We start from the raw sequence: 27,438 nt of genomic DNA, 5'->3' as shown, positions 1-27,438 counted from the left end.
CCAAATATCACTTCTCAATTACTTGGGTAATGGAGTCAGCTAATGAATGGCCATACTCAAACTGCCAGTCTGACACTAATTTTGGTTCTCACAAATATTGAACAAAAAAAGCCTACCAGAGTAGCAAATTTTCTACAGCCCTTTTGATAATCTATCGGCAATATTACAGTGATAAAAATGTGTGCTTTTCTTTACCCTTGGTCTCTTTCAGACACCATCTTTCTCGGACAGACCAAATCAGTAGACATAGTCGACTGCAATGACCTCTGCAGCACGGTCTGAGAAAAAATGTAAGCAGTGCTACATTCTAAGCACTTGTTAGAATCCTTCCATATCAATAAGAACAACACACTCAACACTACAACTCACCTCAAAGGGTAATAGGAATATGAAAGATCATATTTGGAAATAACGGGTGCAATTTAGAGCTCACTGACCATAAAAGGGTTGCTGAAAGACCAGTACGATTGATTCAACATTCTCAAGGAGAAAATGTGATGCAAAATACATTAGAAGGTATCATAAAGCAATCAATAGGGCAAAAATAACTTATTGCAACACGGAATCAATGAAGCAAGAAAACAGCGCTAGTAAATATTCAGCTGTTCTGCAAGCTGACAAATCCGGAAAGCTAAAAAAAAACCTTTCCTTTTGCCATGCATCAATAATGCAACGATCTGCTGACCCTTTCTGAAAAACATAATTGTGAAAAATCTGCATGGCCATAATGAATACATGTTATCCCCTTTAACAGCCAGTATATTTGTATCTCCTGGTTCTGGCATCTATGTCTCTCTGTGTTTTAGTTTTAAGAATTATTATTTGTAGTGTCATTCTTTTTTAGGTCTCACATGCAAAGAGGTTTTAGCTGCCTGTGTCAAAAGGCCTATTGTGGACAATACCAAAATTTACCATATGTTGGATTGTTTGACTTACTCATTTGCTTGCTTCTTAATCAATAGCTTTCCCTTCCGTTCTTGTGTTTGCACTCTGCACTGCTCACAATCAGGTAGCTATGTTTTTTCTTTTTATTTCAGCACTCTAGGGAAGTGCATATGGTTTCTTGCTCTCTTGTGCTGATTTCTCTCCCGAATACACTCCACACAGTGCTCTCCTTGTTGTTTCCCTCTCCAGTTCATTGCTTCCCCATCCCTTCCTGTCCAGCTTTGTTTTCCTATTTGTGTTCCTACTCTCCCCAAACTCCTCTGTTTTCCCCATACTCTCCCACACTTCATTACTCTCACCTACAGCCACCTCCCCCCTATTATTGACTACTTCCTTGTCCACATCTCCGTTGCTTACCTGCCCCTTCCATTGTGGTCTACATGTTGTTTTAAAACAATATACATTTTTTAATATTTGGGAGAGCCCAGCAGCTGCTATTTGCTTCCAAGGTGCTCCTTGTATTCTGATGTGCTTTAACATATTGTTTATTAAATTTACCACACCAAGGGGCCCATTAAGATGACAGGCTGTGCCCATTAGGATGCGACCTCCACCCCTGCGGCCGCATCACGCATATTAAACATTGTGGCGGGCAGCACCTGCCACAATATTAAAAATGCATGTTGTGCATCGGCATGCACAACGTGACAGGCACCACGCGGTCCCTGCCCCTTGTGAATGCCAATGTAGGGGAGCACCCAAGTGCAGCCCCCCCGGGGGCCAGCAACGGGCCCCCAAAGTAAACTCTGCATGCCTTTCCATGGCGGAGTCTCGGCCATGGAAAAATGCATGCACATCATAATATGGATAGCGGTGTCTGCAAGGCACCGCCACCATATTATAGGCCTTTTCTGCCCGGCAAGCAATCGTGACGATTGCCTGCCGGCAGAAAAGCGGCTGACAGTCTTTCCGTCCGCCACGGTACCCCCCGCAATGCTAATGTGGTGCAGGTAAATGGCCGTCCGGTGGGGTGTTTTGGCGGGAGGATCGCCACCACCGGTCGGGCGGTGGTGATCCGCTCGCTATGAATAGGCCCCTAAGATCGGTGCCAGCAATGGTATGTTAAAAGTTTAAAAATGGAAAAAAAGTCTGCCTCATCATAAAACAAATGTGTGCATGAATGGTGAAGAAAGGAAGAGAGAATCATGCTCTCATGTTACTTGACGGGCGTAAGAGGTTCTTGTATTGCTTGATAGATTAAAGGGTTCTCATGTTGCTTGATAGAGGTGCATGATTCTCATGTTTAATGCAGGTGTATGATTCCTATATTTTTTTATGGAGTTGAGTGGTTCTCATTTTGTTTCATGGCAGTGCCTGATTTTAAGGTTATTTTATGGAGGAGCATGCTTCTCATGTTGTTTAAAGGAGCTGCAAGGTTCACCGGTTGTATGACATTACAACGCATCAGTTTACAACACATGCCTTTACCACGCATCCTTTGCCACGCAATGCTTTTACCACACATTTTAAAGAACACAGAGAATTCACCCACGAATGATAGGTGAAGGAGAAAGGGAACAGGTTCTAGAATGGCAGGTGTTTCCTACAATGGTGCGAAGCACTTAGTGTTGTTTAAATACCCCTCACACACCAAAAGGGCCCTTGGTGTCTTGCTTCATCATAGGGGTCGTCGCGTCCCACCACGGAACGTGGCGTGCTACTAACCAACGAATACGCGGGAGCACTGATGTAATCACTGTGTGTGGTGTGTGAGGTCGGTGAGTGGTAGGGTCAGATGTGAATGGATTAGTGAGTGTTAATACCTGGCAGGTGAGGACTAAAAAACTTTTAATATGCCTCCATGCTGGTATTGTTAAAAAGGTGTCATGGAGGTTTTATGTGTATTTAATGTACATAACCTCCTGTGTGTGCGTCGACATAATTTGAAGCGTAAAGCTTCTTCTTCAGGACGGGTGCACAGATCCCTACCTTACTCACATGTGACAGACTTATGCTGTCTTAACATAAATAATATTATGTGTGGAAAATATCCAAATGTGCCTATTATGGTTGAAATGGCCTGAAATTAGGTACTGTCTTCAGTGTCAACCTGGAAAAGAACACAGGGGTGCAAAAGGGTGACACTGCGTCTGCGCAGAGAGAGGAGCTTGTCATTATAGGAGAAAAATGCGATTTGTGACAGCGTCAAAATGAAAAATCTCATCATGAAAGCACACCGGAAGCCAAGTACTTTCGAATAACGCAGGGGATGGTGGTAGTAACCGACTTTGAAAGGGCTGCAGCAACGGGACTCTGAGGAGAAGCTAAACGCTTTGAAACGCGTCAGGCCAGGGACGATATACAAGGATGGAAAGCTGCATGCTTTTGAAATGAAAGAAAGTGGATACTTTACCTGATGTGGAGTGCGGTCTCAAGTCAAGGGAAACCTTTTGGCAGAGAGGTAGCCCTCAGGTCAGGGATGTGCCTTTTGAAGGTCTCGTGTAAATCTGTTCAGTATTTCCTGAGAAAATAGCATTTAAATCAATATATATATCTATGGGCGCGCTCCGAGCGCGTACCGTAAGCTTACCGTACGCGCACGCCGCCGTGCACGAGCGCGATTCTGATTGGTTGTTAGATCTTAGTAAACATTCGAATCGGTCGAAACCAGGAAGTGTCGGCCGCCATTTTGTCTCTCGCAGTCTGAGGGGGTGAAAAACAAAGGTGGATAACGTGTAAAGGGGGCAGGCTGGACAGTTCCTGACCCCCTAGCCTTGGTCAGGGGGTCCCAGAAGGACCCCCAAGGGCAAAAATGTATTTTAAATTTTTTACGAAAAATCGCGGAGTGCGCGTAGCGTACGCGCACGGTAGAAGCGGAAAAATTCTGCAAACTACGTAACGTGCGTGCACGGTGCGCGAAGCGCACCGTGCGCGCACGGTACGAGCACGGTAAAAAACCTTAAAAAAAATTAAATAAATAAATACATAACTTAGCATTTAAAAAACCGTACAAATTCACTGAAAAAAACATAGGTTTCACACACGTTATAGTTAGGAATTAGCATTTAAAAAACCTTGCAAATTCACTTAAAAAACCATAGGTTTCACACATGTTATAGTTAGCTGGGCATTTCACTCGTGAAAAACCAATGAAATTCCCCCGTTATAGTTAGTGCAGGCAACTATAACTCACGCGACCGCAATCCTCTGCTGATGACGTCAGATATTACATCACTGATGACATATGTGTTTTTCTGAAAAAAAAATATTTGTAATATATGTATAGCTAAAAATTAATGGAAGAAGACATGGGTAAATAAGTGTCTAAATACAGTGATGTAATATCTGACGTCATCAGCAGAGGATTGCGGTCGCGTGAGTTATAGTTGCCTGCACTAACTATAATGGGGGAATTTCATTGGTTTTTCACGAGTGAAATGCCCAGCTAACTATAACATGTGTGAAACCTATGGTTTTTTAAGTGAATTTGCAAGGTTTTTTAAATGCTAATTCCTAACTATAACGTGTGTGAAACCTATGGTTTTTTCAGTGAATATATATATATATATATATATATATATATATATATATATATATATATATATTATCTACTGGCGGTCGCCAGTAGATAGTCATAGTTAGGACCGTGTTTCCATAGGAAATCTCAAAATTCTATTTTGAATAACTTTGGCGCCGGTTGATGAATCCTCACGAAATTTTCAAAACAAATGGGGCGCTCCGCTCAGCTCCTACCCTGAAAGTCTCGGGGTGATTCGTCAAGCGGGGGACGAGAAAAAGGGGGGTCCCAAAACGTGTTTTCCCCATGCATTTTTCCATAGGACCTTTAGTTGAAGGTACAACCCGAACGGCTGAACAGAATTACTTGAAATTTGGCAGAGAAGTAGTCCTCAGGTCAGGGATGTGCCTTTTGCAGGTCTGGTGTCAATGTGTTCAGTAGTTCCTGAGAAAATAGCATTTAAAAGCATATAAATATCTATACGTGCGTACCGTGCACGCACCATAAGCGTACGGTGCGCACACCCTAACGTGCGCGAGCGAAATTCTGATTGGTTGTTACATGTCTGTAAACATTCGAACCGGTCGAAATCAGGAAGTGTCGGCCGCCATTTTGTCTGTCACACTGAAAAGGAAAGGTGGAGAACGTGAAAAGAGGGCAGGGTAGGGAGTTCCTGACCCCCTAGCGTTTGTCAGGGAGTCACAGTGGGACCCCGAATGGCAAAAAAAAAGATTTTAATTTTTTTAAAAAAAAAAAGATGTAAAAAAGAAGATTAAGTGTTTAGATATTAGGTGGCTCTAAAAAGAGCAGTTGTGTTAATTGAGTGTTTTTTGGTACCTACAAGTAAGTACTGATGCAGAGTCTAAAGTTCAAGAGGAAGACTCTGTTCCCTTCATCATTGAAATGTACACCGTCTCCTCTATATATGTCTTGCATGTTGTAACGCAAGTTGTTGTGGTATATAGAACCCATACCATAGTCTCTGAGGAAAGCAGAAACAGACTTATTGACGTGCTTTCTTGCTTTGTCAATCTGCGGGTAATGTTGGTTGGACCAGTTCCACTTTTGCCTTTGGCATATATTAGAATATACAAAGGCAGTTTGTGGAAAAAGTGACATCAATTGCACAAAGGTGTCCTTAATAAGCATTTCCAGACCTACCCCAGTTAAAGTGCCTAGGTCATTTCCACCACAGTGCACAATAATAAGGTTAGGCTGTGGGAGATGTTGAAAGGTTTTCACCAAAGGCATTAATTGGTGCCACTTTAACCCTCTCTGACCAATCCATTTAATGTCTACATTTGGCAAAGCAAGATCTTTCACAATACCTCTTTTTTCTGCAAACGTTTCACTCCAGAAGACATAGCTGTGACCTATCATCCACACTGTGAACATCTTTCAAGGAGATCTGGATGCACTCAGAAGGTGTCTTTCAGTAGAATGGCAATATGAAAAGAAAGATAGATGTAAAATGGAAGCTTACATACTTTTCTCAAAATAAAAAGAAATCATTGGCTGTTTCAGAACATTCAACACTAAAAACTAGGCTGTATGTTTACATTTTTAAAAACATGTTTTGTATTGGTTCAGAAAAATGTGTTCCCACAGAACATTAGTTTGGATTTGCTGTTAGGTTTGAAAAGTCAAGCACTCTTGCTCTTTCGATTTGAAACATTGTGTGCTGAACTTCTGACCTCTCTGCTCACACCAGTGTTTCATGACCTGTTGCTATGGTAGCAGGTAGAAGTCATGTTGGGGGAAGGGATCATTTGGAAAAGGGTTGACGTTTGCAACCAATAGAAATGTGTGATTCCATTTGAAAAAATGTGGGAAACACTGGGATTTGAAGTTAACATGTATATGTGTGAAATGGAGAGGGAAACATTGCCATTTACTGGTTCTGCTGAGAGGTGTACAGTTCAGAGATTCTGGCTCTGATAATCTGCTGTGTGAGTGGCACATTTCTTTCTCAACTAACTACTTTTAAAGGTGAGTTATGAATTTGAGAGGGGATGTATGTGGTGTAGTTGGATATAAATAATTATGTGATTCTTCTTATAAAGTTGTGTTTTACATTTTATGTTAAGGAAGATATTTAACTGCCTTGAACATGTCAGATATTATGGAGTATGTCTTCACCATAAGTTAAGGTGTACTGGTATCAACCAAAAAAACTGTTTTGTGCCTAGACTCACACCATGAGTGTGTCTGTACATAGGAATTTTTCACAGAGATTTAATTTGTGTTGCTGTTGCTCTGTTTGACTTGCACTAGCAGGAAAGGGGCAGCTTGTTTTCAAGAACTGTGATGGTTAGCATTCAGCAGAAATCACTTTCTCACAAAGGAGAGGCAAATGCAAACACATTTGAAATTAGCATGGTACATTTTCCTACCACTTTAAAAGTTGTGTTTTACATTTTATGTTAAGGAAGATATTTAACTGCCTTGAACATGTCAGATATTATGGAGTATGTCTTCACCATAAGTTAAGGTGTACTGGTATCACCCAGGAATACTGTTTTGTGCCTAGAATCACACCATGAGTCTGTGTGCACACAGGAATTTTTCTCAGAGATTTAATTTGTGTTGCTCTTGCTCTGTTAACCTTGCACTCGCAGGAAAGGGGCGGCTTGTTTTCAAGAACTGTGATGGTTAGCATTCAGCAGAAATCACTTTTTCACAAATGAGAGGCAAATGCTAACACATTTGAAATTAGCATGGTACATTTTCCTACCACTTTAAAAGTTGTGTTTTAGATTTTATGTTAAGGAAGATATTTAAGTGCCTTGAACTTGAAAGATATTATGGAGTATGTCTTCACTATAAGTTAAGGTGTACTGGTATCACCCAGAAATACTGTTTTGTGCCTAGAATCACACCATGAGTCTGTCTGTACACAGGAATTTTTCACAGAGATGTAATTTGTGTTGCTCTGTTTGACTTGCACTAGCAGGAAAGGGGCAGCTTGTTTTCAAGAACTGTGATGGTTAGCATTCAGCAGAAATCACTTTCTCACAAATGAGAGGCAAATGCAAACACATTTGAAAATAGCACGGTACATTTTCCTACCACTTTAAAAGTTGTGTTTTACATTTTATGTTAAGGAAGATATTTAACTGCCTTGAACATGTCAGATATTATGGAGTATGTCTTCACCATAAGTTAAGGTGTACTGGTATCACCCAGGAATACTGTTTTGTGCCTAGAATCACACCATTAGTATGTGTGCACACAGGAATTCTTCTCAGAGATTTAATTCGTGTTGCTCTAGCTCTGTTAGACTTGCACTCGCAGGAAAGGGGGAGCTTGTTTTCTAGAACTGTGATGGTTAGCATTTACCAGAAATCACTTTCTAACAAATGAGAGGCAAACACATTTGAAATTAGCATGGTACATTTTCCTTCCACTCCCGCAATGGGTGAGGTAGATCCTACATGTTCAAAACTCCAATTAACCTTTACCAAACATGTACTCTTACATACATCTCTGCAGTCTTCATGCAGTTGTGCAAGCGTCCATGCAGATCTGTGTTGCACCTGACAATACATGGTCTCCAGAAGCACGCTCTTAGCACACAGACAGGTGCTTCTCCTGCACTCTCATGCTTACTATTCAGCTCTGTGTGGTATTTCAGATAGCAGTGTGTAATGCTAACACATTCAACGTCACCAAGGCTCATTTCCTTTGCTCTACTCCAATCACTCACCGTGTAACACATGCTGATGGTCTCAACTAGCTGTTAGGACGTGTACTCTTTTCTGCCTCTCTAAAATATAAGGAAATTGTGTCAGGCTGCCATAGTAATTATCACTTACTCTTCCACAGTAGTAAATGTGCTTTGAAATTGCCAAACTAAAATCGTTTTTTGCCTAGAATCACACCATGAGTCTGTGTGCACACAGGAATTGATGTTACAGATTTAATACGTGTTGCTCTTGTTCTGTCAGACTTGCAGTTGTAGGAAAGGGACAGGTCATGTGATAGGATTTGAAAAGCTCTGAAAAAAAATCATAATGTATTAAAACTACATAAAGGTATTTTTTTTTTAGTTTCTTTCAGGTATTGCTGAACAACAGTGAAATTAATTAAAGATGCCTATAAAGTCAAGAAAGAGAAAAGAACAGCAACAACATCTATATTTGAAGAAAACTGGACCCAAAAAAATAGTTGAAGAACCTCATGTTGGAAAAAAGAAAAAGTCTTCTGGTAAGCAGACTAAGGATTGTCTAAAAAATATCTTCAAACAAAGAAAAAATGTTAAGAATATATGCACTGCAAATAGTGTTTCAAGTACAAAACAACAACAGAGTCGACAGAAAATACGAAAAGCCAATGTTGAATCAGAAGTAAGAAAGAGTGACTTAAAACAAAAAATAGATTTTAAAAACATTCGTAGAAAAATGTTTCAGAGAAGAGTGATGTTAAATTTGCTAAAGGATGTGTAAAAATATAAGAAGAAAACCAAATTTTATTTTAAAAAAAATATATTGAAACAATTGTTGCTAAGGCTTTGGAAATAAAACGAAAACTATTCATTTTAATTTTGAACAGGATGCGTAGATTAGAAAAATTAGTAAAAGCAATGAAGTCACAAAGCAAGAGGAAAAGAGTAGTGAAAAAAAATACCTTTTGTAAAGTGTTCTTAGGAGAATGGAAGCATAGTTCAAGTACTGAGCCATTTTTTAATGAAGAGAGTTATCTTCAAAGTAATAGTTTGTTGCATGCAGTTGACACCAATGGTCGTGCTTATGAAGTTAAAGATGGTTATCTAATGGAAAAGGAGAAAATGGTTCCAAGAAATGAGGAAGAAGTGTTAGCTGATGAGGTTATGGGGAGACGTCCTAAAGCCCCAGTGTACACTTGGAATTGTAGTAGTATTTGCACTGTGCGACAGGAATCTATTGATAAATTACGTGACTTCCTAAGAGAATATAGTAAAAAGAGTGTTAAACAGAAGATTAAGGTGCTTCAAAGACTAGATCCATGCAGAGTGAGAGAGAATACTGGTTTGCAAGGACATTCTCTTGCTTGTCTATCTAGGAAAGTTTGCCAAAGTGTTTTTCACCATTTTAGGATGCTGGCTGTTCATCATACTGAAATGAGAAAGTTTGTGAGAACATTGTATTTTGCTAAAAGTCCAGCACTAAAGTTAAATGAGTTGAATAGTGCTCTGTTCCGTGGATCTGTATCAGATGTAGTGAAGGTTACTGATGTTATTCAGTTTTGTTACTTTGGTCCAGAGGACGAAGGTGCAGGAAATGACACAGTTATTGAGGAAAATGTGGAAGAGAATGTTGAACTCACTGTTAGTAAAAATTAAGAAGATGAAATGACAAAATTTGCTATCATCTCTAATGAAAGACCAAATATTACTTTTATTTGTTGCCGGAGAAGCCATTACAAAATTCAAACAAGGAATGTTGATCTGTATAAAAAAAGTGAAAATGAAGATAATTATAAGTGGAAGGATTTTGCAACATATATATTTCTGGAAAATAGTTTTGATTTGGGTGAAGATCAGCGTATTTGTAAATACTGTTATAACAAGTTAGAAGAAAATAGAATGCCAGCCAGAGCTGTACATAATAATTTAGAATTGGTTGATATTCCTGCAGAACTTTCTGATTTAAATACGTATGAGTCTATACTCATTCAATGTGTCCATCCGTTTCAGACCATAGTGCGTATGGAGCCAAAAACAGGTAAATTACCTCCTTCGGATTTACAAAGAGGTTTAAAAGGAAGAGTTGTCTATTTGCCATTGGATTTGAAAAAAAATATGGAAACAATTGATGCAAATAGATTGGAAACTGAACCATTAGTTATTCTGGTTAATGGAGTACCAACAAAGAATAAGAAAATTTGGCAGGAGCTGGTAGATGTACGAAAAGTACAAAGAGCAAATTTATATTTGAAAAGAAATAATAAATGGTATGAAACAATTTATATGGATGAAGATGAAGAAGTTTTACTAGCAGACTCAGGAATACCAGCTGGGCAAATTGAAAAAGTGGATAAGTCAAAAGAAGAAGAAATTTATGAACATTTCAGCATACATCCTGTTCATTCTAAAGAAGTTATGGGAAACACTATTGATCTGTTTCAGATTAAAAAAGCACAAGGAAGTCCCGTGAGTGTATGGGAGGAGAGCTTGGAAGCTCGTAGTTTTCCCCAGCTGTTTCCTACAGGAAAAGGTGGACGATATGATGAACGTCCAGTACAGATTCCTGCTTCTGAGTATCGGACTACAAGATTATATGCAGAAGATCCAAGATTTCGTCAAAGTATTCCGTATTTGTTGTCTGCACTATCTTATGCAGTAAATCACATTTTAAAAACTGGAGTACATCTACATAATGTGTCTGCAAAGGATTTTATGAACAAAGTGCAACAGCGAGATGATCATTTGGAATCTCAATTGATAAATTTGATGGCTTGTCAGCGAGGAACTAATGAATATTGGTACCGACGCCATGGAGAATTGAAATGTATGTTACGGAATTTAGGAACTCCTACATGGTTCCTTACCCTAAGCTGTGCTGAGTACGCTTGGAATGATTTACTGGATTTTCTTCGAGAGGCAAATTCAAATATTGAAAACATCCAATACAAGACAGCAGGAGAATTGTGCTCATTGGATCCGGTTAATGTTTGCAGATATTTCAATCATAGATTTGAGGCTATGATGTCCTTCATCTGCAATAAAAAAAATCCACCTCTTGGAGAAGTTGTGGATTTCTTTTGGAGAAAAGAGTACCAAGCAAGAGGTGCTCCTCATATTCATATGCTGTTGTGGATCAAGGATGCCCCAAAATTTGGAACAGATTCTGATGATGCAGTTTTATTATTCATTGAAGAATATGCAACATGTGCTATACCTAAAAGCACAGAAGAAAAAAACTTAAAAGAGCAAGTTTTACGTTTCCAAAGACATCGGTGTGGAAAATACTGTCGACGAAAGTACAAGAGTAAAGATAAATTCTACACAAAATGTCGATTTGGATTTTCACGACCTTTCTTTCAAAAGGAAGAGTAAACAGTTTTATGTCAGCTGTGCGACATACTATTACAAGAAAATCGCCTAAGAATACCTACAACCTAAGAAGAAAAGAAGAGTCAAAATATATAAATGACTACAACCCAGTCATTTTATCCATGTGGAATGCTAACATGGATATACAGTATGTAGCTGACAATTCTATTGCTGTTGCTCGATATGTCACATCTTACATCACTAAATCTGAGAAAACAGAATTGAAAGAAATGTGGGAAGAGATTTCTCACGAGAAGACTGTCAGTAAAAAGCTATACAGTTTCAGTTTAAAGATGTTATCGCATCGAGAAATTGGATCCTACGAATGCTCAGATAGGTTATCATCTGCAAGTCTGTACTCCAAATCCAGAAGAATAATTTGGGTAAGTTTAGGCCTTGCAGGAACGAGAAATCGGGTACTGAAATCTGTTCGAGAAATTGAATATTTAGCAGAGAACGAATCTGAAAGTACAGACATTTTAAGAACAAACATGTTGGACACATATTACCCACAAAGAAGTCATCATCTTGAGAACATGTGTCTATATGAAGTGCTGCAGAACTACATTTATAAACGGAATACCACAGAAGACATCAACAATGGAAAATATAAAGTCACTGGTGAGGAAGGATGTTTGGTAAAACAAACAAAAGGAAGTTTGATTAATCACAGGAAGCTGAGTTGTGACACTACTGACAAAAAGGAATTTTACTACTTGGCACTTTTACAGCTGTTTAAACCATGGCGTTCAGAGGACGAACTACTTGGAGATTTTCAGAGCTATGAAGATTCCTTTAATGCTTGCAAAGATAGCATAGAATGCAGTACTTTCTCAACTTATGTTCAAATGTTAAATGAAGAAATTGAACAAGAAGCAACAATTGCAGCTGAAGTAGCTAGAGACAGTTCTCAAGACAGTCAAAGTTCTGGGACGTTCAGTCAAGATCCTCTAGGACAACCAATCGTAGAAAATGAAGCTGCAATAGCCATGACTGAAGTCGAAACAGCTATGAATCAAGCTCAGGAAGATTTAATAAACTTACCAAATATGGAACAACAACTGAATGATGAACAACAACAAATTTATGAGGAAGTCAGAAAAAAAATTGATCACGGATTACTACATGAAAATAAAGAGTGCTCATGCACATCGTTTCAACCAATCAGAATGTATGTGAGTGGACAAGCCGGAACTGAAAAAAAGTTTCTTGATTAAAGTAATTTGAAGCTACCTACATCAAAAAACAGATTCAACTTTGTCTTGTGTTGTTACTGCTCCAACTGGGTTAGCAGCATATAACATAAAAGGAATTACCCTCCATCGTTTGCTAATGTTACCAGTAGAGCATGAAAACAAAATACAATACCACAAGCTAACAGGAGAAGCATGTTTTGAAGTTGCAAGAGTATTGAAAAAAAAATGAAAGTTCTCATCATTGATGAGGTAAGCATGGTATCAAACTTAATGCTTGCCTTTGTGCATTTAAGAATGCAGCAAATTCTAAAGACAAACTATGACGTGTTATTTGGAGGAAAACATGTTATAGTTTTTGGAGATCTTCTGCAGCTTACTCCAGTTAAAGGACAACCAGTATTTCAAACCCTTACACATGAAGACATGAGAAAGTCATTAGGAAGTATAGGTAATGTGAATATTTGGACATACTTTGAGTATAAAGAACTCATTACCAATATGCGGCAAGCCAATGATGAGGATTATGCAAGTATTCTCAAAGATATCAGAATTGGACTACTCACAGAACATGGCAGAAAAGCTTTACAGAGTCGATTGCTATGTAATGTGTTTCCAACAGGACAAATAGTTCCAGAGAAAATATACAAGAACATTGCTGGAAAAAATACTGTAATCTGCTTAATGCCAACACTACATGAATGCTCTATATTCAATCAAGAACTTTTGAAATTGGAAAATGAAGAGATTGTCAAACTGGAAGCTGTGGATAAAATACAACATGAAGGAATAACTATTATATTGACAAACAAATTGAGAAGTAAATTGGATTCTCTAGAGAAAAACATCTCGAAATCAGCCGGTTTAGAAAAGAATCTTTATGTATGTATGAACTGTCGAGTAATTTTAAGACGTAATTTGGATGTAGAGAAAGGTTTAGTGAACGGAGCTATGGGTAAAGTTGTGGGTTTTGTTAATTACCAGAAAAAAGTTGGAATTGAATTTTTAAAAATAAAAGACATTTGTCGTTGTTCAGTTCGTTTCTTGCTTGTGAAAGACTTATATGTACGTAGGAAGCAGTTTCCGTTTTCTCTAGCATATGCAGTAACTATTCACAAATCTCAAGGATTAACTGTAGATAGTGCATTTGTAAACATTGGATCTACTGTATTTAAAGAAGGTATGGCATATGTTGCTTTGTCACGCGTGAAAGAAATATCTGGTTTATTCATGATAGACTTTGATGACTCAAAAGTAAGTGCTGATGCAAACTGTGTAAAGGAGTATAATAGATTAAGAAGAAGCTATGCTCCTCATTTAGGTCAGTATCCTGTGTTTGAAAAACGTGTTGTTTGTCGGAAAAGGAGATTTGAGAATATCTGTAATGAGGATGTACAGAAGAGAAAACAAAAAGAGAGTGATGTGACTGCAAGCAAAAAGAAAAAGGACAGTGTTGAAGAGGTTGTTGGTTGTCATTTTGAAAACAGCTCTGGTGTCAACTGCTACGCAAATGTAGTGCTCAATGTTGTATTTTATCTTCAGATTTTGCAAGAGCAGATAATAGTAAATCATGAGAAAAGATTCTGTTCTCTGCTGAGTCTCCTTTATGAGAAGCTGAGTAATGATAAAACTAAAATAGAAAGTGCTTCTGATGTTAGAAATCTTTTAGATGAGTGTTCTGGATGTACACAGTTTACACAAGATGTCCAGCAAGATGCACAGGAATTCTTGATGTATATGCTTATGGTACTGGAAGATGAAGGGGTAAAAATAGAAAATATATTAGGTGTCTCATATAAATGGGAATATTGTTGTGAAAACTGTATGAACACATGCAGCAGTAATGTTGATTCTGAAAGGTTCATCTATTTAACATTACCAGACAGTAAAACAGTGACTTTTAGTAAATTAGTTAAAGATGCAAATCACAACATGGAATGTTCTCAATGTAAATCAGACATGTTATCAACGTTATTTTTACATAAATATGGACAGTATGTCATTTTAATGATGCAACGTTGTAGAGCAGATGGAACTAAAATGGAAACTTTACTAAAGAAGTTTGTAGGAAATCAATTATCAATATCAGGTAAAACTTTTGTTGCAGTTGCAATTATTTTTCATGACGGACCTTCTATAACTTCTGGTCATTACACAGTTTATCTTAAATGTGAAAAAGGATGGACACTGTGTAATGATTCTCAATTGATTTTCAAGCAACGTTTGCCTTATGATTTACCAAATTGTTACTTAATTTTTCTAAAAACCAAAATTTTAGATACAAATTCCAGCATCTGAAGAAACCATTATTTCAATTTTATAGGATTAACATTGGATATTTCACTTACAAAGGATTTTAAAATTACCATTTGGCCTCAAGGAAAGGTAACAATTGTGGACTTGTTTGACAGATATTATTTTGGTGTACGTGCTTAAGCAGCAAGATTTACAGACGTTATTTATTGCAAATAGTTATTGTTCTTAGAAGGTATTTTTAATATATTTGTGACATTTCTATCAAGGCCTGTTTTAGTGAGAAAAGATTCAGGGCTTTTTTTAAACAATCTTTCAGATTGTTTTTTTTTTGCCCGCTGTTAAATGATGAAAACAATTGATTTCACTATTTTCAGTGAAATTCAATACATTCTGAAAACAGCAAAAAAAGGGCAAAAAATTGCTTTGATAAATATGAAAAAATATGTACTGATTAAGAAAATGTATTGTTGAATATTAATACTTTTTTTCTTTTTTTCAGATCTTGAAAGAAAATTTAGGAAATGTAATCCATTGGGGGCATGGTAGAGACTTCCTGACCCCCTAATCTTTGTCAGAGAGTCCCTGAAGGATCACAAGGGGTAAAAAAAATGAATATTTTGTAAAAAAATCAAAGGGTGCCGGCACTGTGCGCGCACCCTAAAAAAAAATCGACAAATAGATTTAAAAAACAAGTTTTTGTGTTTAGGTTTTAGGTGGCTCTAAACAGAGCCCTTGTGTTAATGTAGGGATAGAGGAAGAGAAAAACGAAAAAAATGAAAAAAACTATGGCCTGGTGCACATGAGTGCTGCTCTAATTTCCTCTCAATGAGATCAATACTGGTCTCACCAATAGAAATGAGAGAATGACTGTCCATGCACTGTGTATACAGCCTCGCAAAAGAAGGGCGTATATCCAGAGGTGTAGAAGTAGGAGAAGGCACCACCGCAATAGAAGTGCTCGGCTGAGCTGCCAATGGTGTGCTCGGCTGAGCTGTTGCGGATGTACTCGGATGAGCTGCTGGTGGGTTTTCACTAACAGCTCAAGTAAAAGTCGCTGGATGCACTTTTTCAACGTGCCTGTCATGCCCCGCGGTCCGGCCCCTGGGTGCAGTGGGTATTTAAACGACGAAGGGCGTGCAGACGCCGCTTCGCGTTCTAGCTCTGAGCCCCAGTTCCGTCTTGCTCATTGTTGCCTGACTTCCGGTTTCTCGTATTTCCTGTTTGCCAGCGCGAAGCCGTGGACGAGTCGCTTCAGACGCGTCCCGGCTCCGGGATTACTACAGCCATTCCCGCTGGCGTAACTTAGAGGCGCTCCTTCCATTCCGAGCGGCCAAGCTTGTGGGCGCACCTTCCACCAAGGCGTCCAAGCGTGTTGTGCCTTCCCAAGTAAGGTCTAACTGTTAATTAGCAGTGCGGGGTTTCTCCCGTCACTCGTCTCTCCTTACCTCGGAGTTCGAGGTGGGCTGTTTGTTATTTCCTTTAGCCGGCATTACTCCTTTGTTGATTTCCCTCTCCAGTATGCACCCCTCTGGCTAAAGTCGTGTTATGTTTTATGTAAGCCTGTTAAACCCTATCCTTGCTTATCAGGCTTGTGTTGTGTCGTGTTGTGTGTCAGCCTGCTATTCCAGACTCAGGCTTGTATTATACGCCTTCTGTTGGAGCGACTCCACGTCCTGTGCATTAGTTGGAGTCAGACTTGGTGCTCTCACCCCACTTCTAGCATCAAGAGCCTCCTTGGCGCATACACTGCTTGTCCCTACCCTATGTTCTCTTAAACCCGCATCAGGCATTCTAGGGTGATTTGTTGCGAGGACCATTGAGCAGTGATTTAGGTTTTCCACCTACCTACTTAAAAGTCACGGTACGTGACCTTCCTACACTTTGTATACGCATATGAGGAATTACACCCTTACCTCTTTTATAATACCTATCTTTATTGTTCTCAGCCTGAAAAGTGGCTTACACATTGTGCATCTGAGTCCTCCTCTGGGAACCGATCATAAGGGGGTCCTGCAGAGGTATACCTACTTATTCCTGTAGGCCATAATCCAGGAGGCTGACATTAATTCCGGTAGGTGTGTGGATGGGAATGAAGTAAAGAAAGCTCCAGGGTAGTGCTGTAGTTGTATTCATTTACCTGCCTTTGTGTTACAGCGGAGAGGCTTGTTTATTCCTTCCCAATAAGAACAAACACCTGCCTGCTGTCTCGGCTGCCAGAATCATCCTTCAAGACCTGCCTGTGTTTCCCCACCTATCCTTGTTTTGTTTCCCTGTTTTCCCCAGCGTGTCCTTCGTACTCTAGTGTTTGATAGAGTCGGAGGAACGTGGGGGACGACTGTGGACTTTCTCCAAGGTTCCGGGCGCTCCTGCAGAACATTCGCAATCATTACAGAACGCGAAGCCTAATAGTATATTCTGCCCGGGCGTTATGGAACTTGGAGGGGTTACACTTGCTGATGTTGCCGGCATGCTCGGCAACTTGCAAGCAGAAACCCAGGCCCTGTCCGCTAGACTAGATAACCTCCAGCGCAGTCAAGGCATGGGGGCCGCGGGAGGGAGAGTAGACGCCACCAACCCTGTGATACAGGTCACCACCCCTACTTCCATCCCATTAGCTCCGCCAGAAAGATTCTCAGGGGATACTTCTCGGTGCGCTGCCTTTCTCAGTCACTGCCAGTTACATTTTTCTTGTAAAGCCTCCTGCTTCCCCACTGATCAGGCCCGGGTCGCGTTCATGATTTCCTATCTTAGTGGGGCGGCCGCAGACTGGGCCATACCTCTAGTAGACCGTGATGACCCTTTGTTGTATGATTACCAAGCTTTCAAAAGGGAGTTCCGCAAACTATTTGATAAACACACTTATACACACTCTGCAGACTCTGAGTTATTGGCTCTGAAACAGGGTAATCAAGACCTGGTGTCCTACATCACTACTTTCCAGAGATTGGTGGTAGAGTCCAATTGGCCTGAGGAAAAGCGAGGTACTCTATTTTACAGAGGGCTGCGTGATGATTTAAAGGATGCCCTTTCGCAAATAGTGGACCTCCCCACTGCCTGTCCTGATTTGATAGACCTTGTGGTAAAAATAGAACACCGTATTCAGGAGCGGAAGCAAGAAAAGGGGAAGGGAGAGTCACGCTATGTTCCCACCAAAACCAAGGTGGTAGAAGCAGTTAAAGGGCTGGATGAGAGTGAACCTATGCAAATAGGGATAGTGAGAGGGCCATTAACAGCAGAGGAAAGGCAAAGAAGACGAACCAACAGGCTTTGTCTCTACTGCGGGAAGGCCGGTCACTTTTTGCGGTCCTGCCCTGTCAAACCAACGTCAACCAAGAGTTCGGGAAACTAGAAAGCCTGGGATGCATGGAGACAGGAATCTTGGGCGAATCTGAATTAACAGTCTCCACTTCCGAACTTGAACCCAGACCAGTTAATCATTTCTATGTGTCAGCCTATCTCTCGGTAGCACAGCTAGGGCTACATGTAGCCATCATGATCGATTCTGGGGCCTCGGGTAATTTTATGGATGAAAGATGGGCAAGGGACAATCTAGTTCCATGCATCAAGAAAGAGGTGCCCAATACGGTCTTTACGATAGATGGGCGTTCTCTTGTTTCTGGCCCGGTTACCCACAAGACGGTCTGTCTCCACATGCACATAGATCCCGACCATCAGGAAACTCTCGAATTTGACTTGATCCATTCCCCTCAAATACCAGTGCTCTTAGGCATCCCCTGGTTGCAGACACATAACCCCATCATTGATTGGCAGTCCGCCACTCTCACGTTTCGGCGACTCGCACTTCCTGAGTCTAGGATTGCTGCAGCTCCTGCGCACCCAACCGTAGTGGAAGATCAGCTGGAACCCGTAACTGAGTTGCCTCTCTGCTACAGTGATTTAAGTGCCGTCTTTGATGCCAAGGAGGCGGACATTCTTCCACCGCATAGGGTATATGACTGCCGGATAGATCTGGAGGCAGGAGCACGTATCCCGAGCAGTAGAGTGTACGCCCTTACTGAGAAAGAAAATGTATATCTCCGGGAATATTTAGACATGATGTTGGAGAAAGGGTTTATCAGGCCTTCCAGATCTCCAGCATCCTCTTCACTGTTTTTCATTCCTAAGCGTGAAGGGGGTCTTCGGTGTTGCATTGATTATAGAAGATTGAACGAGGTTACTATTAAGAACAAATACCCTTTGCCTCTGATTGCCTCCCTCCTTGACAGAGTACGCAATGCCAAATATTTCACCAAACTGGACTTGCGAGGCGCCTACCATCTAGTGCGTGTCAAGGAGGGGGATGAATGGAAGACTGCCTTCTGTACTAAATACGGATTGTTTGAGTATTTAGTAATGCCCTTTGGGCTTTGTAACGCTCCTGCAGCGTTCCAGTTCTTCATAAATGAAGTACTCTGGTATATGCTGGATCGCCATGTCATCGCCTATATAGATGATTTATTGATCTTCTCCGCGTCTATGGAAGAACATGTTGACCACGTCCGACAAGTACTGGAACGGTTGCAGGCACATAACTTATACTGCAAGCTAGAGAAATGTACCTTCCATACGCGTGAAGTACCTTTTTTGGGTTTTATTGTCTCCCCACAGGGACTTAGCATGGATCCAGTTAAGGTCGAGGCTGTCCTTTCCTGGCCGGCGCCGAGTACCGTTAAAGACCTGCAGAAATTCTTGGGTTTCGCCAATTTTTATCGGCGTTTTATTCAAGGGTACTCGGAGTTGGCACATCCTCTTACTACCTTATTGCGGAAGGGGGTTCCTTATGTCTGGTCGGCGGCTGCTGACTCGTCCTTTCGGAGTTTGAAAGAGGCCTTCACGCGCGCTCCAATCTTGCGTCATCCGGATCCAGCCTTGCCTTATGTGGTTGAAGTTGACGCTTCCCAAGTGGCAGTGGGAGGGGTCCTGAGTCAAACCGATCCGGAGACGGGGGCATGCCATCCCGTGGCCTATATTTCTCATAAGTTCACTCCTGCAGAATATAACTATGCGGTGGGAGACAAGGAACTCCTGGCAATCAAGAAAGCCTTTGATGAGTGGCGGCAATATCTATTAGGTGCTCGTTTCCCAGTTGTAGTGTACACGGACCATCGCAACCTCCAATATCTGAAGTCAACTAGGGCCCTGTCCATGAGGCAACTCCGATGGACTCAGTTCTTTTGTGAGTACGACTTCACCATCAGATTCCGCCCCGGGAGAAGGAATGGTAAGGCCGATGCACTTTCCCGGTTGGGTTTTCAGCTTCCTGACGTGCCCACTGCTGTACCTCTGGTCCTTCCTGAGAAGTGCTTCGTAGGGGGGGTGTTCGCAGAGAATGTCTTTTGGGATAGGCTTCGTGCATGTCAACTCTCTGTGAATATGGGTGATTTTGTGGGGGCGGAGGAGTGGGTTCAGACGGATGGTCTGGTATGTGTTCAGGGAGGGGTGGTGTTGCCCACTTCTGACTTGCAAACTCAGGTATTAGAGTGGTATCACTCACACCCTTTGTCGGGACATCCAGGCATTAAGAAAACTACCAAGGTTATACGGGAGCGGTTTTGGTGGCCCAATATGGTGAGGGACATAGAACAGTATGTGAAGTCATGTCATGTCTGTGCACAATCCAAGGTTTCTCATCTACAACCAGTGGGTCTGCTGCTCCCTCTCGCCTCTCCTCCTGGCCCCTGGCACACAGTTTCCCTTGACTTCATTGTGGAACTACCGCTGATCAAACAGCTTAATAACACCTTGCTGGTGGTAGTGGATCATTTCACAAAAACCGCTCATTTTATCCCTTTGACGGGGTTACCCACAGCAGCAGTCTTGGCCTCGGTCTTCTTGCAACATATTGTCCGTCTCCATGGTCTTCCCTCGGTCTTAATTTCTGATAGGGGGGCTCAATTTGTGTCTCGGTTTTGGAGAAATCTCTGTGGGAAGTTACAGATCGATGTTAGACTCTCTTCCAGTCATCATCCTCAGTCGGATGGCCAAACAGAGAGGGTCAATCAGTGTTTCGAACAATATGTGAGGATTCAAGCTTTACAATCTGCAGCTGAGTGGGATGAGTGGGTATGGATGGCGGAAATGTCGTATAACAACTGCCCTCATTCTTCCACCCAACTGACCCCTTTTTTCTGCTCTCAAGGGTTTCATCCCAGGTTCTTACCTCTAGGGATTCCTATTGACAGCCCGACTCCCGCTGCCACTGACTTAGTACAAAAGTTACACGACATACATGAGCAGTCATTGACAGATCTAGAGTTGGCCAAGGTGAGATACAAGGAGGGGGCTGATTTACACAGGAGGTTGGAACCTATATACGCTCCAGGGGATAAGGTGTGGCTTTCCACGAGACACATTAAACTCAGTGGTCCTCGCAAGTTCAATCCCAAATACATCGGACCCTACAAGGTGGTGAAGCTGGTCAATCCGGTGGCAGTGAAAATAGAACTACCTACGTCCCTTAAGATCCATCCGGTATTTCACGTGTCATTGCTTAAACCTGTTGAACCTGGTACACGTGTCCCCAAGAGGCCTGCTCCTCTCTCGGTTCAAGATTCTGACGAGTATGAGGTTGAGGAGGTCATTGATTCTCGCTTATCGGGCAGGACCCTCCAGTATCTGGTGCATTGGACAGGATATGGGGTGGAGGAACGCTCTTGGGTATCAGCTTCTGACGTGCATGCTCCCCGATTGGTGCGGCTGTTTCACCTTAGGTACCCCCATAAACCCAAACCGGAGGGAGGGCGTTGTGGGGGGAGTGTGCTGTCATGCCCCGCGGTCCGGCCCCTGGGTGCAGTGGGTATTTAAACGACGAAGGGCGTGCAGACGCCGCTTCGCGTTCTAGCTCTGAGCCCCAGTTCCGTCTTGCTCATTGTTGCCTGACTTCCGGTTTCTCGTATTTCCTGTTTGCCAGCGCGAAGCCGTGGACGAGTCGCTTCAGACGCGTCCCGGCTCCGGGATTACTACAGCCATTCCCGCTGGCGTAACTTAGAGGCGCTCCTTCCATTCCGAGCGGCCAAGCTTGTGGGCGCACCTTCCACCAAGGCGTCCAAGCGTGTTGTGCCTTCCCAAGTAAGGTCTAACTGTTAATTAGCAGTGCGGGGTTTCTCCCGTCACTCGTCTCTCCTTACCTCGGAGTTCGAGGTGGGCTGTTTGTTATTTCCTTTAGCCGGCATTACTCCTTTGTTGATTTCCCTCTCCAGTATGCACCCCTCTGGCTAAAGTCGTGTTATGTTTTATGTAAGCCTGTTAAACCCTATCCTTGCTTATCAGGCTTGTGTTGTGTCGTGTTGTGTGTCAGCCTGCTATTCCAGACTCAGGCTTGTATTATACGCCTTCTGTTGGAGCGACTCCACGTCCTGTGCATTAGTTGGAGTCAGACTTGGTGCTCTCACCCCACTTCTAGCATCAAGAGCCTCCTTGGCGCATACACTGCTTGTCCCTACCCTATGTTCTCTTAAACCCGCATCAGGCATTCTAGGGTGATTTGTTGCGAGGACCATTGAGCAGTGATTTAGGTTTTCCACCTACCTACTTAAAAGTCACGGTACGTGACCTTCCTACACTTTGTATACGCATATGAGGAATTACACCCTTACCTCTTTTATAATACCTATCTTTATTGTTCTCAGCCTGAAAAGTGGCTTACACATTGTGCATCTGAGTCCTCCTCTGGGAACCGATCATAAGGGGGTCCTGCAGAGGTATACCTACTTATTCCTGTAGGCCATAATCCAGGAGGCTGACATTAATTCCGGTAGGTGTGTGGATGGGAATGAAGTAAAGAAAGCTCCAGGGTAGTGCTGTAGTTGTATTCATTTACCTGCCTTTGTGTTACAGCGGAGAGGCTCGTTTATTCCTTCCCAATAAGAACAAACACCTGCCTGCTGTCTCGGCTGCCAGAATCATCCTTCAAGACCTGCCTGTGTTTCCCCACCTATCCTTGTTTTGTTTCCCTGTTTTCCCCAGCGTGTCCTTCGTACTCTAGTGTTTGATAGAGTCGGAGGAACGTGGGGGACGACTGTGGACTTTCTCCAAGGTTCCGGGCGCTCCTGCAGAACATTCGCAATCATTACAGAACGCGAAGCCTAATAGTATATTCTGCCCGGGCGTTATGGAACTTGGAGGGGTTACACTTGCTGATGTTGCCGGCATGCTCGGCAACTTGCAAGCAGAAACCCAGGCCCTGTCCGCTAGACTAGATAACCTCCAGCGCAGTCAAGGCATGGGGGCCGCGGGAGGGAGAGTAGACGCCACCAACCCTGTGATACAGGTCACCACCCCTACTTCCATCCCATTAGCTCCGCCAGAAAGATTCTCAGGGGATACTTCTCGGTGCGCTGCCTTTCTCAGTCACTGCCAGTTACATTTTTCTTGTAAAGCCTCCTGCTTCCCCACTGATCAGGCCCGGGTCGCGTTCATGATTTCCTATCTTAGTGGGGCGGCCGCAGACTGGGCCATACCTCTAGTAGACCGTGATGACCCTTTGTTGTATGATTACCAAGCTTTCAAAAGGGAGTTCCGCAAACTATTTGATAAACACACTTATACACACTCTGCAGACTCTGAGTTATTGGCTCTGAAACAGGGTAATCAAGACCTGGTGTCCTACATCACTACTTTCCAGAGATTGGTGGTAGAGTCCAATTGGCCTGAGGAAAAGCGAGGTACTCTATTTTACAGAGGGCTGCGTGATGATTTAAAGGATGCCCTTTCGCAAATAGTGGACCTCCCCACTGCCTGTCCTGATTTGATAGACCTTGTGGTAAAAATAGAACACCGTATTCAGGAGCGGAAGCAAGAAAAGGGGAAGGGAGAGTCACGCTATGTTCCCACCAAAACCAAGGTGGTAGAAGCAGTTAAAGGGCTGGATGAGAGTGAACCTATGCAAATAGGGATAGTGAGAGGGCCATTAACAGCAGAGGAAAGGCAAAGAAGACGAACCAACAGGCTTTGTCTCTACTGCGGGAAGGCCGGTCACTTTTTGCGGTCCTGCCCTGTCAAACCAACGTCAACCAAGAGTTCGGGAAACTAGAAAGCCTGGGATGCATGGAGACAGGAATCTTGGGCGAATCTGAATTAACAGTCTCCACTTCCGAACTTGAACCCAGACCAGTTAATCATTTCTATGTGTCAGCCTATCTCTCGGTAGCACAGCTAGGGCTACATGTAGCCATCATGATCGATTCTGGGGCCTCGGGTAATTTTATGGATGAAAGATGGGCAAGGGACAATCTAGTTCCATGCATCAAGAAAGAGGTGCCCAATACGGTCTTTACGATAGATGGGCGTTCTCTTGTTTCTGGCCCGGTTACCCACAAGACGGTCTGTCTCCACATGCACATAGATCCCGACCATCAGGAAACTCTCGAATTTGACTTGATCCATTCCCCTCAAATACCAGTGCTCTTAGGCATCCCCTGGTTGCAGACACATAACCCCATCATTGATTGGCAGTCCGCCACTCTCACGTTTCGGCGACTCGCACTTCCTGAGTCTAGGATTGCTGCAGCTCCTGCGCACCCAACCGTAGTGGAAGATCAGCTGGAACCCGTAACTGAGTTGCCTCTCTGCTACAGTGATTTAAGTGCCGTCTTTGATGCCAAGGAGGCGGACATTCTTCCACCGCATAGGGTATATGACTGCCGGATAGATCTGGAGGCAGGAGCACGTATCCCGAGCAGTAGAGTGTACGCCCTTACTGAGAAAGAAAATGTATATCTCCGGGAATATTTAGACATGATGTTGGAGAAAGGGTTTATCAGGCCTTCCAGATCTCCAGCATCCTCTTCACTGTTTTTCATTCCTAAGCGTGAAGGGGGTCTTCGGTGTTGCATTGATTATAGAAGATTGAACGAGGTTACTATTAAGAACAAATACCCTTTGCCTCTGATTGCCTCCCTCCTTGACAGAGTACGCAATGCCAAATATTTCACCAAACTGGACTTGCGAGGCGCCTACCATCTAGTGCGTGTCAAGGAGGGGGATGAATGGAAGACTGCCTTCTGTACTAAATACGGATTGTTTGAGTATTTAGTAATGCCCTTTGGGCTTTGTAACGCTCCTGCAGCGTTCCAGTTCTTCATAAATGAAGTACTCTGGGATATGCTGGATCGCCATGTCATCGCCTATATAGATGATTTATTGATCTTCTCCGCGTCTATGGAAGAACATGTTGACCACGTCCGACAAGTACTGGAACGGTTGCAGGCACATAACTTATACTGCAAGCTAGAGAAATGTACCTTCCATACGCGTGAAGTACCTTTTTTGGGTTTTATTGTCTCCCCACAGGGACTTAGCATGGATCCAGTTAAGGTCGAGGCTGTCCTTTCCTGGCCGGCGCCGAGTACCGTTAAAGACCTGCAGAAATTCTTGGGTTTCGCCAATTTTTATCGGCGTTTTATTCAAGGGTACTCGGAGTTGGCACATCCTCTTACTACCTTATTGCGGAAGGGGGTTCCTTATGTCTGGTCGGCGGCTGCTGACTCGTCCTTTCGGAGTTTGAAAGAGGCCTTCACGCGCGCTCCAATCTTGCGTCATCCGGATCCAGCCTTGCCTTATGTGGTTGAGGTTGACGCTTCCCAAGTGGCAGTGGGAGGGGTCCTGAGTCAAACCGATCCGGAGACGGGGGCATGCCATCCCGTGGCCTATATTTCTCATAAGTTCACTCCTGCAGAATATAACTATGCGGTGGGAGACAAGGAACTCCTGGCAATCAAGAAAGCCTTTGATGAGTGGCGGCAATATCTATTAGGTGCTCGTTTCCCAGTTGTAGTGTACACGGACCATCGCAACCTCCAATATCTGAAGTCAACTAGGGCCCTGTCCATGAGGCAACTCCGATGGACTCAGTTCTTTTGTGAGTACGACTTCACCATCAGATTCCGCCCCGGGAGAAGGAATGGTAAGGCCGATGCACTTTCCCGGTTGGGGTTTTCAGCTTCCTGACGTGCCCACTGCTGTACCTCTGGTCCTTCCTGAGAAGTGCTTCGTAGGGGGGGTGCTCGCAGAGAATGTCTTTTGGGATAGGCTTCGTGCATGTCAACTCTCTGTGAATATGGGTGATTTTGTGGGGGCGGAGGAGTGGGTTCAGACGGATGGTCTGGTATGTGTTCAGGGAGGGGTGGTGTTGCCCACTTCTGACTTGCAAACTCAGGTATTAGAGTGGTATCACTCACACCCTTTGTCGGGACATCCAGGCATTAAGAAAACTACCAAGGTTATACGGGAGCGGTTTTGGTGGCCCAATATGGTGAGGGACATAGAACAGTATGTGAAGTCATGTCATGTCTGTGCACAATCCAAGGTTTCTCATCTACAACCAGTGGGTCTGCTGCTCCCTCTCGCCTCTCCTCCTGGCCCCTGGCACACAGTTTCCCTTGACTTCATTGTGGAACTACCGCTGATCAAACAGCTTAATAACACCTTGCTGGTGGTAGTGGATCATTTCACAAAAACCGCTCATTTTATCCCTTTGACGGGGTTACCCACAGCAGCAGTCTTGGCCTCGGTCTTCTTGCAACATATTGTCCGTCTCCATGGTCTTCCCTCGGTCTTAATTTCTGATAGGGGGGCTCAATTTGTGTCTCGGTTTTGGAGAAATCTCTGTGGGATGTTACAGATCGATGTTAGACTCTCTTCCAGTCATCATCCTCAGTCGGATGGCCAAACAGAGAGGGTCAATCAGTGTTTCGAACAATATGTGAGGATTCAAGCTTTACAATCTGCAGCTGAGTGGGATGAGTGGGTATGGATGGCGGAAATGTCGTATAACAACTGCCCTCATTCTTCCACCCAACTGACCCCTTTTTTCTGCTCTCAAGGGTTTCATCCCAGGTTCTTACCTCTAGGGATTCCTATTGACAGCCCGACTCCCGCTGCCACTGACTTAGTACAAAAGTTACACGACATACATGAGCAGTCATTGACAGATCTAGAGTTGGCCAAGGTGAGATACAAGGAGGGGGCTGATTTACACAGGAGGTTGGAACCTATATACGCTCCAGGGGATAAGGTGTGGCTTTCCACGAGACACATTAAACTCAGTGGTCCTCGCAAGTTCAATCCCAAATACATCGGACCCTACAAGGTGGTGAAGCTGGTCAATCCGGTGGCAGTGAAAATAGAACTACCTACGTCCCTTAAGATCCATCCGGTATTTCACGTGTCATTGCTTAAACCTGTTGAACCTGGTACACGTGTCCCCAAGAGGCCTGCTCCTCTCTCGGTTCAAGATTCTGACGAGTATGAGGTTGAGGAGGTCATTGATTCTCGCTTATCGGGCAGGACCCTCCAGTATCTGGTGCATTGGACAGGATATGGGGTGGAGGAACGCTCTTGGGTATCAGCTTCTGACGTGCATGCTCCCCGATTGGTGCGGCTGTTTCACCTTAGGTACCCCCATAAACCCAAACCGGAGGGAGGGCGTTGTGGGGGGAGTGTGCTGTCATGCCCCGCGGTCCGGCCCCTGGGTGCAGTGGGTATTTAAACGACGAAGGGCGTGCAGACGCCGCTTCGCGTTCTAGCTCTGAGCCCCAGTTCCGTCTTGCTCATTG

The sequence above is a fragment of the Triturus cristatus genome, chromosome 3_2, assembly GCF_964204655.1.
Source record: "Triturus cristatus chromosome 3_2, aTriCri1.1, whole genome shotgun sequence".
In the NCBI taxonomy this organism is placed as follows: domain Eukaryota; kingdom Metazoa; phylum Chordata; class Amphibia; order Caudata; family Salamandridae; genus Triturus; species Triturus cristatus.
Note: the sequence above shows the minus strand (reverse complement) of the source record.